Source organism: Thalassophryne amazonica, chromosome 16 (genome assembly GCF_902500255.1).
Source record: "Thalassophryne amazonica chromosome 16, fThaAma1.1, whole genome shotgun sequence".
Lineage (NCBI taxonomy): Eukaryota > Metazoa > Chordata > Actinopteri > Batrachoidiformes > Batrachoididae > Thalassophryne > Thalassophryne amazonica.
Window position 1 is genome coordinate 37,951,320 of NC_047118.1, and position 12,960 is coordinate 37,964,279.

Below are 12,960 nucleotides of genomic sequence, written 5' to 3' on the forward strand. Positions count from 1 at the left end.
GATGGCCACAAATTCTTCGCAATATACAATGGCCTTATTTTTGCCTCAGGCAATGAGTGACTGGGGCACTTTTGATTCAGATATAATGTAAAATGTGCACAAAATGGGCTTTTCAGTCATGAATTTAAATGTCCATAAAATCCATAATCTGGATCAGATCTGCATCAAACTTTATCAGGCGATGGTGCCAGTCTGCACCTCTTTCAGGATGATTGGGACACGTCTGATTACTTTTGATACTCTGTGTGCTTTTTACCCGTGTGCTACAATACAATGCTGCTGGAACCTCCATTTCAATGAGGGAGTCGTCCCAAGGCATTAAAGTTCTATCTAATCTAATTAAGATATAATGTAAATTATACATTAAACTGGGTTTCAATGTTAAATTTAAATGGCCACAAAATCTGTAATCTGGATCAGATCCTTTTCAAACTTTCTCAGTCGATAAAGGATACCATCCTGCATAACATCCTACATTGACAGTTATAAATTTTTGAAAATTCGTCCAATGTTAAAGGATAGGGATTTTTTCAAGATTTTCCCTGACTTTGACCTATCACCTTGAAAACTGAATCAGTTCTTGCCTATCAGGATATGAACCCTCTGTAAAAAGTTCATGATGATGATATGAAAAATTGTGGGTTACAGGCTGTTAAAAACAAACAGGGGCGAAAACATAACCTCCATCCAACTTTGTCAATGGCCACAGAAATCTAATTTTTCTCATATGTAGGGTTTTTGTGACCCATTATGGAGAAGATAAGTGAAAAGTATATGATCAAGTGTTGTAAAACCAAACAGCTCCCTCTTGTGTCCAAAAGTAGCAAACGCAAGAACCATAAACATGCTTTGACTTTACAATGGAATTTATTGCTCAAGGAAAAAAGCAAGGGGACATGAAAAGCATATTTTCCATAATTAAATAGTCATTTGCTTACACTGTAAATGTAGGAAAACATGACATTTTCATGCTGTAATTACTAAAAAAAAAAAAATAAAGGGAATCCACATTGTTTGATGTGGCATCTGTAGTCTTAAGGTCGAAGGTTTTACCGTCCTCCCCTCCAAGCTGCTCCACCTCTCTTTTTTCCTCCCTCCCTTCACTTTCTTTCTCACTCCACTTGCTTGATCTGTGTCATCTTCATCTCTATCACCTTTAGGCCTTTTCCTTTTCTCACCTTGCTCTTTCATTTCCTAAAGAAGAAATAATTTTAGCCAAAGCATTTCTAACATGCTGCTCTTTAAACCAACAATGAAATTTAATCTCTATAACATGGCATAAACCAAATAATACAAAAGCTAAAACAACGGTGTGCACAAGTATAACACAACATCATCAGGGTTACAGCCGGTTTTCTTTCAGTGACTCAGGAAATTTATACAAGTCACTGAAATCAATCTTTAAGAAATACAAACAGTATGGTACTGTATGGTAAATCTATCTGGAGGAGACAGTTCTAAAAAACTGAATGACTGTGGAAGGAGACTAGTGAGGAAAGCCACCAAGACACACAGACAACTCAAGAAGTTACAGATTTCTGTGGCTGTGATTGGAAAAATGGTACTTAGAGCAACTTTTGTCTGTTTTATCGCCACTCACAGCTTCATAGAGTAGTAGGACAAAGAAGGATTTTCATACATTAAAGGAGATCAAATCTAGGCTTCCATCTCCCATTTGCTTTTTGGTAAACTGTAGCTGTAGCCTCAAAGAAAATCCTTCTGTGTGCTAGTCCACCATGAAGCTGTATAACTGATTAGTTACTCAACATATGGTTAATTTTTCCAGAGTAATAATGATGACCCTGCTGAGCTGAGGGGGTACATATTAACATTTAACTAATCATTATTAGACAAAAACTGTTTATCCAGTAAAATGGTGACTTACCAGCCGGGCAAACCTTTGGGCCTCGCTCACCCTCTCCACCAACATCATCACTTCTCTTCATGAGTAGGAAAGGCGGGAAGTTTCTTCCCAATTAAAGTTTCAATTCGCTGGAAAAGCTCCACATCATACCTAGAGAAGAGTTTACATAGAATTAAAGCAACTAGCTGAACAAAATTAGCAAAGAAGAAAAACAATCTATATATTCTGATGCTCCATTAATTGCTTAAGTTTCTTTAAAAAAAAGAAGCTGCAGCTTCACAGAAGAGAATGAATACATTAACACTGCCCAAGTGTGTCCAAGGAGGTATGCAAGACCATCAACAACATGAATATCCACTTTGATGAAGGATATTAAAAAAAAAAAAAAAAATTATAGTCCTATACCTGTCCATGCCTTGGGTAAGTAGGGATTATTTGCTTTTAACACTTAAGTTATTCTATACTAAGGATACACTGGTTAAAATTACTTTTAAACCACTTTACCTACATTTTAAAACAGACATTAGCAGATTTGTGTCGTTTTAATCAGAACTAAACCACTTGCAAACTAAATAAAACTAGATCTATTCAGGATATATATAGTAGTGTTCAGAATAACAGTAGTGCTATGTGACTAAAAAGATTAATCCAGGTTTTGAGTGTATTTCTTATTGTTACATGGGAAAACGGTACCAGTAGATTCCCACAAATCCAACAAGACCAAGCATTCATGATATGCACACTCTTAAGGCTATGAAATTGGGCTGTTAGAAAAAAAAAAAAGTAGAAAAGGGGGTGTTCACAATAATAGTAGCATCTGCTGTTGACACTACAAACTCAAAACTATTATGTTCAAACTGCTTTTTTAGCAATCCTGTGAATCAAAACTAGTATTTAGTAGTATAACCACAACTTTTCATGATTTCTTCACATCTGCGAGACATGGAGTCAACCAACTTGTGGCACCTTTCAGCTATTATTCCACTCCAAGATTCTTTAACAACATTCCACAATTCATTCACATTTCTTGGTTTTGCTTCAGAAACAGCTTTTTTGATGTCACCCCACAAGTTCTCAACTGGATTTAGGTCCGGGGATTGGGCAGGCCACTCCAAAACTGGTTTGGAACCAAGATTTTGCTCGTTTACTAGTGTGCTTGGGGTCATTGTCTTGTTGAAACACCCATTTCAAGGGCATGTCCTCTTCAGCATAAGGCAACATGACCTCTTCAAGTATTCTGACATATCCAAACTGATCCATGATACCTGGTATGCGATATATAGGCCCAACACCATAGTAGGAGAAACATGCCCATATCATGATGCTTGCACCACCATGCTTCACTGTCTTCACTATGAACTGTGGCTTGAATTCAGAGTTTGGGGGTCTCAAAACTGTCTGCGGCCCTTGGACCCAAAAAGAACAATTTTACGCTCATCAGTCCACAAAATATTCCTCCATTTCTCTTTAGGCCAGTTGATGTGTTCTTTGGCAAATTGTAACCTCTTCTGCACGTCTTTTATTTAACAGAGGGACTTTGTGTGGGATTCTTGCACATAAATTAGCTTCACACAGGCGTCTTCTAACTGTCACAGCACTTACAGGTAACTCCAGACTGTCTTTGATCATCCTGGAGCTGATCAATGGGTGATCCTTTGCCATTCTGGTTATTCCTATCCATTTTGATGGTTGTTTTCCATTTTCTTCCACGCGTCTGTTTTTTTTTTTGTCCATTTTAAAGCATTGGAGATCATTGTAGATGAATAGCCTATACTTTTTTGCACCTGCATATAAGTTTTCCCCTCTCCAATCAACTTTTTAATCAAACTACGCTGTTCTTCTGAACAATGTCTTGAACGGCCATTTTCCTCAGGCTTTCAAAGAGAAAAGCATGTTCAATAGGTGCTGGCTTCATCTTTAAATAGGAGACACCTGATTCACACCTGTTTGTTCCACAAAACTGACCAACTCACTGACTGAATGCCACACGACTATTATTGTGAACACCTCCTTTTTATACTTTTTTTTTTTTTTTTTTTACTAATCGCCCAATTTCATAGCCTTAAGAGTGTGCATATCATGAATGCTTGGTCTTGTTGGATTTGTGAGAATCTACTGGTACCTTGTTTCCCATGTAACAATAAGAAATATACTCAAAACATGGATTAATCTTTTAGTCACATAGCACTACTATTATTCTGAACACTACTGTATATATCTCAGTGTCCAGTATGGAAATAATAATCTCCACTTACTGAGTAACAAAAGTGATGGATTTCCCAGCTCGCCCTGCTCTGGCTGTTCGGCCGACTCTGTGGATGTAGTCCTAGGGGGGTTCAGACACAAACAAACTCATTTACATCAAACACAATCATGAAAGTGACAATTAAAAAAATAATATATGTGTGGATGCCAAAGTACCTTGGAGTGGGTGGGGATGTCGTAATTGATGACGCAGTCAACATGTGGAATGTCAAGTCCTCTCGATGCCACATCTGTTGCCAACAGCACAGATCGAGATTTGGACTTGAACTTGTTCAGCGCTCCGAGTCGTATTCTGATTGAAAACCATGAGGAAGAGCCAGTGAGTGAATATGAAATAAAAATGACAGATGTCTGTGGAGTGGGTGAAGAAGATACTTTCAAAACACATTTCTGTTGTTTATTATGATGCAATTATCTGTATTATTCCCCACTGATGTCTTCTGTATCATTTTAAAACACAATTCTTGGACCATTGTTGGTTTGTAATTGATTAATATAATGAGTTGCATTTTTTTTTTAGTACAGAGTTAAATCATTTTCAGTAATCACATTACAGTTCCTGTAATGCTCAAACATGAATGTTTCCTCACAGGGTTGCATTGCTGCCACCTCCAAAATGTGTTCATTATTAGCCCAATAAGTGTTGGATATAATAAATAACAACAACTAAAGAATTGTATGGGTACCTCTTTGGGACTGAAGTTTTACAAAATAACAATAATCTTAAGAAGTACCTACACATTTCTGTGCACAAAGGCTTGAAAGCTAAACATAAAACAAATACATTAAAAAAGTTGCAGGCAACTCTGCACAATTATTGGCTGCGGCACCAAACGGCCTTTTTAATGATGGGGATTTACAGATTTTTACTAATCTTTGTATGAAGCAGGAAAAACAAGGCCTGCGTATAGCCAGTTTTAAAAAGGTAGATCTCTAAAACACCATCATGGGACAGCAAACTGAAAATATGATGATGTAAACCATTCACATGGTTTTCATATGGAAGTAAATCGGTGCCATCAGAGTTTGAATTTGAATATTTAAGGTTGAATTTGCTTTAGCATCAAAATCAGTTTGAACTTGCTTAGCATCAAAATATTCAGCCTCAAAAATTTCAACCTAACAAAAAAAAAAAACAATTCTACCTCAAAAAATTAAAACCTAAAAAAAAAAAAAAAAGAAAAAAAAAAAAAAAAAAAGAAAAGCAGAGCAAAGCAATCAATCCCTGTCTCAATCATCTAATGTATCACGTCGTCTTCTTTTGATTTGGTCTTGGTGCCACATGACCAATGGAACAAAATGTGACAGGAATCGACTGCTTCTCTATTCTTTAAGGTTGAAATTTTGAGGTTGAAAATTTTTAGGCTGAATTTTTTGAGGTTGAATATTTTGATGCTAAACAAATTCAACCTTAGAAATTCAAATTCAGAATCTGATGGCACAGATTTACTTCCATACTTTCACATGTTTTAAAGACTCTAAAAAGCAGACTCTAAAGCAGATATGTAGTCCTACCTGACTCATTTGGCCATGCAGAGGAATTGCAGTGATACCAAGATTCCTTAACAACAGTGCCACCCTCTGGGCACCGTTACATGTGCTGCAGAAAATCATAAATGAGTTACCAGCCAACTCATTCAGAATAGACACCAGGTAACAGTCCTGACAGAAAATAGACACAAGATTAGGATTATATATTCCAATTAACTTGTAGAAATGTATTCTCATACTTGTGGGAGACAGAATAAACATATTATAATGTGTACACTGGGGCCAACAAGTATTCAGTCAGTCCCTGATTGTGCAAGTTCTCCCACTTAGAAAGATCAAAGTCAAAGTCGGCTTTATTGGCAATTCTTCACATGTACTAGACATACAAGGAATCGAAATTTCGTTTCTCACCTGCCCTCTGTGATGACAGGACAAGACATTTTGACAGTAAGGACAGTAAAGTGCACAAGTATTTACAGTGTAGTGTCTGAGGTAATGGTAAAAGTGGAAAGTGCAGTAGTGCAAACTATTCAGTATGTGTAGCAGCAGATTGTTGTTAAGCGGTCTGTATTTTTCATCATAGGTACACTTCCATTATGAGAGAGAAAGAGAGAAAAAAAAAAAATCCAGGAAATCACATTGTAGGATTTTTAAAGAATTTATTTGTAAATTATGGTGGAAATAAGTATTTGGTCACCCATAAACAAGCAATATTTCTGGCTTTCACAGACCTGTAACTTCTTCTTTAAGAAGCTCTTCTGTTCTCCACCTGTTACCTGTATTAATGGCACCTGTTTGAACTGTTATCTGTATAAAAGACACCTGCCCACAGCCTCAAACAGACTCCAAACTCAACCATGGCCAAGACCAAAGAGCTGTCGAAGGACAACAGGAAGAACATTGTAGACCTGCACCAGGCTGGGAAGAGTGATCAATTGAAATCAACTGTGGGAGCAATTGTAAGAAAATGGAAGACATACAAGACCACTGATAATCTCCCTCGATCGGGGGCTCCACGCAAGATGTCATCCCGTGGGGTCAAAATAATCATGAGAACGGTGAACAAAAATGCCAGAACGACACAGAGGGACCTGATGAATGACCTGCAGAGAGCTGGGACCAAAGTAACAAAGGCTACACACTACGCAGAGAGGGACTCAAATCCTGCAGTGCCAGGCGTGTCCCTCTGCTTAAGCCAGTACGTGTCCTGGCCCATCTGAAGTTTGCCAGACAGCATATGGATGATCCAGAAGAGGATTGGAAGAATATCATGTGGTCAGATGAAACTAAAATAGAAGTTTTTGGTAAAAACTCAACTTGTCATGTTTGGAGGAAGAAGAATGCTGAGTTGCATCCCAAGAACACCATATCTACTGTGAAGCATGGGAGGTGGAAACATCATGCTTTGGTGCTGTTTTTCTGCAAAGGGGACAGGACGACTGATCCGTGTTAAGGGAAGAATGAACGTGGCCATGTATCGTGAGTTTTTAAGCCAAAACCTCCTTCCATAAGTGAGAGCATTGAAGATGTAACGTGGCTGGGTCTTCCAGCATGACAATGATCCCAAACACACCATTCGAGCAACGAAGGAGTGGCTCCGTAAAAAGCATTTCAAAGTCCTGCCGTGGCCAAGCCAGTCTCCAGACCTCAACCCCATAGAAAATTTGTGGAGGGAGTTGAAAGTCTGTGTTGCCCAGCGATAGCCCCAAAACATCACTGTTCTGGAGGAGATCTGCATGGAGGAATGGGCCAAAATACCAGCTACAGTGTGTGCAAACCTGGTGAAGACTTACAGGAAACGTTTGACCTCTGTCATTGCCAACAAAGATTGTTACAAAGTATTGAGCTGAACTTTTGTTACTGACCAAATACTTATTTTCCACCATAATTTACAAATAAATTCTTTAAAAATCCTACAATGTGATTTCCTGGATTTTTTTTTTTTTCTCATTTTGTCTCTCATAGCTGAAGTGTACATACGATGAAATGTACAGACCTCTGTCATCTTATGGGAATGAAACAATAAAGGTGTGCTTGTATTGGAGACTTTCAGCTTAAATTCAAAGGCTTAAACTAAATATGAGCATCACCTTTACAGCCAGGTTTCTTTAGAAAATTCAGGGGTTGAATATGAAACATTTCCCAGATACTAAATAGGTCTTGGACTTTGTTAACATCATCATTTAGAAACAGGAAAGGTTGGCACTGTTTGGTAAATCTGTGTGGTACAGGGTTTGTACAAGATTATGAGGAAAGCCACCAGACACCCATGACAACTCTGCAGAAGTTATAGGCTTCTGTGGCTGTGATTGGAGAAACGCACGTCGGACAACTGTTCTATGTTGCATCACCAGTCACAGCTTCATGGTGGAGTGCCACAGAGAAGATTTTTCATGTAACAAAAATGGACTCTTCCATTTGCCTTCTGGCAAACTACAGCCAAAATTTACCTTTTCAAAGAAAACCTTTGTTCTACCACAAAGATGTATAACTTGTGATACAACAGAAAAAAGTTGCATAATGCACAGCTTCTCTGGTCTATAATTGCTCTATAATTCACCAAACATACAACTAAATGTTCCTGTATATACTTGTGGTTGTAAATTTACATTTACTCATCATGGATATGAATGTCATGGTAATTTTGGGCTTTTAGCGATTTCGTTGAACTGTTCTTTTGTCAGGGTGGAATGATTGTACACCATAAGTCATTCATGATTTTAAAAAAATAAGAATTGGGTGCACAAGTTTAAATTCATTTTGAATCTTCTCTAAACCACAAAGTCAAAATTATAGATAAAGGTTCATATTATACATACACTCCTAATATTTGGTTAAATGTCCCTTACAAAAGCCACACCTCAATCAGATGCTTTTGGTTGCCATCAACAAGCTTCTGGCATAATTCTAGATGGATATTTGACCACTCTTCTGGGCAGAATTGGTTTCCTGTCATGGACCTGACTTTTAAGCATAGTTCACAAATTTTCCATAGGGTTGAGGTTGGGGCTTTGGGAAGGCAAGTCAGAAGTGTCATGTTAGTGTGCTTTATCCAACCCAGAACCAGTTTTGATGTGTTTGGAATCATTGTCCTGTTGGAACACCCGATTGTGACCAAGTTTCAACCATCTAACTGTTGACTTGAGGTGATGTTCATGAATTTGGAAGTAGTCCTCCTCCTTCATTATTCCATTCACTTTGTGGAATGCACCAGTACCACTGGCAGCAAAACAGCCCCGGAGCATGATGCTACGACCAGCATGCTTGACAGCTGGCACGGTGTTCTTGCATGTGAAAGCCCACTTTACTCCTCCAAATATACCTCTTGTTATTATGGGTAAATAGCTTAATCTTTGTCTTGTCCAACTAAAAAGGCATTTGGCTTGCCCATGTGGGCAGCTGCAAATTCAGTCGAGCTTGAAGGTGTCGATTTTGGAGGAGGGGCTTCTTTCTTGGTCAGCACCCTCTCACTCCATGGTGTTGTAAAACTCGCTTCACTGTGGACATTAACGCTGGTGTTCATGGCAGGCTGTTCTTGAACATCCTATTGAATTTCCTCTCACCTGAGGGTGACAGTTTGGGTCTTCTTCCAGACCTTGGCAAAGTGGTGACACATCTGATTAACTTGTACTTATGTAAAATGGTTTGAACTATTGATCTTGGAATCTACAGTTGATTAGAAATGACTCCAAGACACCTTCCCAACTTGTGGAAATCTACAATCCTCCTTAGACAGCCATGAGTTCTTTGGACTTACCAAATGTTCTATGTATTGTCCAGTCCATTGAATGCTCTCAGACACATCCTTTTGATGCTGGCAATAAGAAACTACTAGTTGTAGTTAATCATGATCACTACCAAGGAGTTAATAGGCCTTGTCATGTGAAAACACTGTACAACCTTCAGCACCACTTATTAAAAGATTTAAATGAATATGTATATTTGAGCCTGTTTAATTTTGACCCTGAGTGGTTTAGAGAAGATCCAAAATAAATTAAAACTTGTGCACCCAATTCTTGTTTTTAAAGTGATTAATGATGTATGCTGTACAATCATTCCCCCCCGGCAAAAGAGCAGTTCAAAGACATCATTAAAAGCCCAAAATTGCCATGATAAACATGCCCATGTTGAGTGTATGCAAACATCTGACCACAACTGTAGTTATTCAGACCAGCAAAATTATTGATTCATTTCTAAATCCCCTCTTTGAACTGTACAACTGCTCTGTGATCAGGAAAGTCACTCTGATCACAGAGGATCCCTTTCACCCACTCCACCACTCCTTCCAGTTACTGCCACCAGGCAGAAGTTATAAAGTCCCACCAGCCTGGAAAAGCATCTACAAAAAAAACAAAACAAACATTCATTTCCTCTGCAAGAGCCATCTTGAATAATTTAAAATAGTTGTTTTCCCAGTTGCTGCTTTTAACAGTCTCTTTAATGCCTGTATTTGTGTTTAAATGTGTTTTAAGAATGTTTTACTGCAGATTGCATTGTTGTTTTGCTGAGCTATGTCACAGGAGAATTTCTGTCATTTTTGGGAAAGACAAGAAAATGCATGTATGTAAGTCTATCAATCTATCATACAGTAGCATACTGTATGTATTTCTTAATGACTGAGGTAAATGAAGTCAAAGACATAGTCAGTGACTTGGAAATACTCATGTATCATCCCCTGACTTGTCAAAAGAAAACTGGCTGTAAACATGATGACTTATATCAAAATATTCCTCATATATTCCTCAAATCTCCCTCCTGGGGGTTGAGCTGGAGTCTGTGGTGGAAGTGTCAGAGAGGAGGATGCTGAGAAAGCTGGTCAGCATCCTGGACAACAACTCCCACCCCCTGCATTCTATATTGACATCCTTCAGCCATAGTGAGACCACAGCGGTGCACCACTGAACGCCAGAGAAGGTCTTTCCTACCTGCGGAAATTAGACTGTATAATTCCCCCCCTTCTGCAGGATGAATACATAATGAATAGAGTTATTCAAATATTCAGTTATGTGCAATTGTATTATTAAAAAAAATAAATAAAAATTGTTCACTGTTTACCATTTCTCTACTATGGCAAAATAATTTCCCACGGGATAAATAAAGCTGATCTTATCTTATAGGTATAGTTTGTCCACACATTTATAGAATATGAAAAATTGAGGCACTGTGTATATAAATGGCTGTAATTCCTGAATGGTTAATGTAATATTTTTGTTAAACCCCTTGAATTAAAGCTGAATGTTAATGCTACAATTACTTCTTGACTGTTTTATTTCTATTTTGGTGGTGTAGAGATGCGAAATTAAAAAATTACGTTATTGTCCAAATACTTGTGGACCCGTATTTAAGAAAATGAAACAGATATTGTTACACTCATGCACTTCATTTAAATCCAAACATGCCGTCTTTTAGAAAAAGCTAAGCGTATTTCATGCTAAGGATTACTATAAACTGCAGTTAACATGACCACACATGCTAGTCATGATTTGTGTTTTCTTGAGTACAACTTAACTGCACCTTGTCAAAGACAAGAACCAGTGTTAAAATAGTAATTTTTGGAAACTTTCACCAGTGAACATTTCCAGCAGCTCACGCTGGCCATCATTTACGTGTAAATTTGTTCCCATCAGAAGCAGATGAATCCACTGGCTTGTACCATTTTAGGCAGACTGGTAAAAAAACAACAGCAATCAGGAGAACTGGTCCACAGTGGTACCTCAGCTCATCAAGACCTCAACTCAGCTCAAGGAAGATGATTTTGACATTGTATGCCTCATTAGGAGATGAACTATAGTACACGATCACTGCAGCAGTTTCAGGTATCAACATTCTGTCTTGTACTGCATCATTCATTCATCTTCTACACCCACTTACTTCAATCAAGTGTCATGGAGGAACTGGGGCCTATCCCAGCAGTCACTGGGCGAGAGGTGGGGTGCATGCTGGACAAGCCGCCAGTCTATCACAGGGCCACAGACAAACACATTCACACCTTTTGTCAATTTAAAGATTCCAGTTCACCCAACATGCATATGTTTGGAGGTGAAAAGGAACGTGGAGCCTAGAGGGAACCCACGCAAGTGTGAGGAGAACATGCAAACTCCCTATAGAAAGGACCAGGTACAATCCCAAGACCTTCTTTCTGTGAGCCAACAGTACCACTGTGCTGCCCCTTCCGCTGTCTCATTTTACATTTGTTTCTCTTGAAATCTATATAAATCCTTTGGTTACAGGTTATCAGCCCTTGAAGAAAACTTCTCACCACCCACATTATTAGCAGCTTTGAAATCTTACCGACTGCAGTCCCTTAGTTTTATCTGAGACAGATTAAGTGGATGGATGAAAAAACTCAGTGAACATTACACATGGAATAATAGTAAGACCACAGCCACCAAGGATGTACGTGTTTGTATGGATGCTCCAGTAATGTAGACTAGGGTTGTGAAAAAATACAACCAAGTATCATAATATTTTCCCTGTATAGTGTATGGATTTTCCAGGGCACTCATATTGCTACACTAAACAGATATAAATGGCCATAAATTTCCCATAATATCCATGTGACTGTTATCATCTCAGGGCGGCACAGTGACTTAATGGTTAACATTGTTGCCTTGCCGCAAGAAGGTCCTGGGATCGTCTCCCACCTGGTCCTTTGTGTGTGGAGTCTGCATGTTCTCCCCGTGTAGCGATCCTCTCCACGCTAAAAGACACTTCTGACATTTTCGCCTGTTGGCATCTAGAAGCACTTTGCGGCGAGGGTTGTTAGCTTGCCACATACATTATACAGTCAATTAGTGCATGACGGTGTTTACATTTCAAACTGATACTGCACTGATTAATTTTTTATAAACTTCTAAAAATACAGCCAAGGTTGAAAAAATATCAAACTTTTAAATTACTCAGAGAACCTAAGTTTCTATTTGCTCAAATTAAGCGTCCTGAAGATTATTGACCTTTGATCCTGTTGTAATCACGTCGCGATTGCAAAAATTCAGTTCTTTCAAAACAAAATCTGCATGTGGAAATGTGGGAAAGAGGACAAATGGCTACAAAAAATGAATACTGAAAAATTACGATGGCAATATTCAAGTCAAATTTGTTCAATTCTGAATTTGCAAGTGAGGAAAAAAGAACAGCACAACAAGCAAAAACTTATATAGTGCAGGCTGCATTCACCACCCACAATTTATCCCAAACACTTTGACCATAAACCTGATGGAAAATTATCCTAAACAGCCTTCTAGCAGCATGAAATTACCACTTAATCAAAATGCAATCAGTGACATCATATCCTCTCTGACCTTGTAACCTTTCACCCCCCACTCCCACAAGCTAATCTC

General features: G+C 38.4%; 1 long non-coding RNA gene across 1 annotated transcript; it reads right to left on the reverse strand.

Moving 5' to 3' along the window:
- Window positions 1-848: 848 nt before the first annotated feature.
- On the reverse strand, window positions 849-4,439 carry LOC117528470. The gene is made up of 4 exons (XR_004565773.1): window positions 4,286-4,439; window positions 4,120-4,190; window positions 1,886-2,014; window positions 849-1,194 (listed from the first exon to the last, which is right to left on the reverse strand). It is a non-coding gene; the product is annotated as an uncharacterized LOC117528470 (long non-coding RNA).
- Window positions 4,440-12,960: the final 8,521 nt, after the last annotated feature.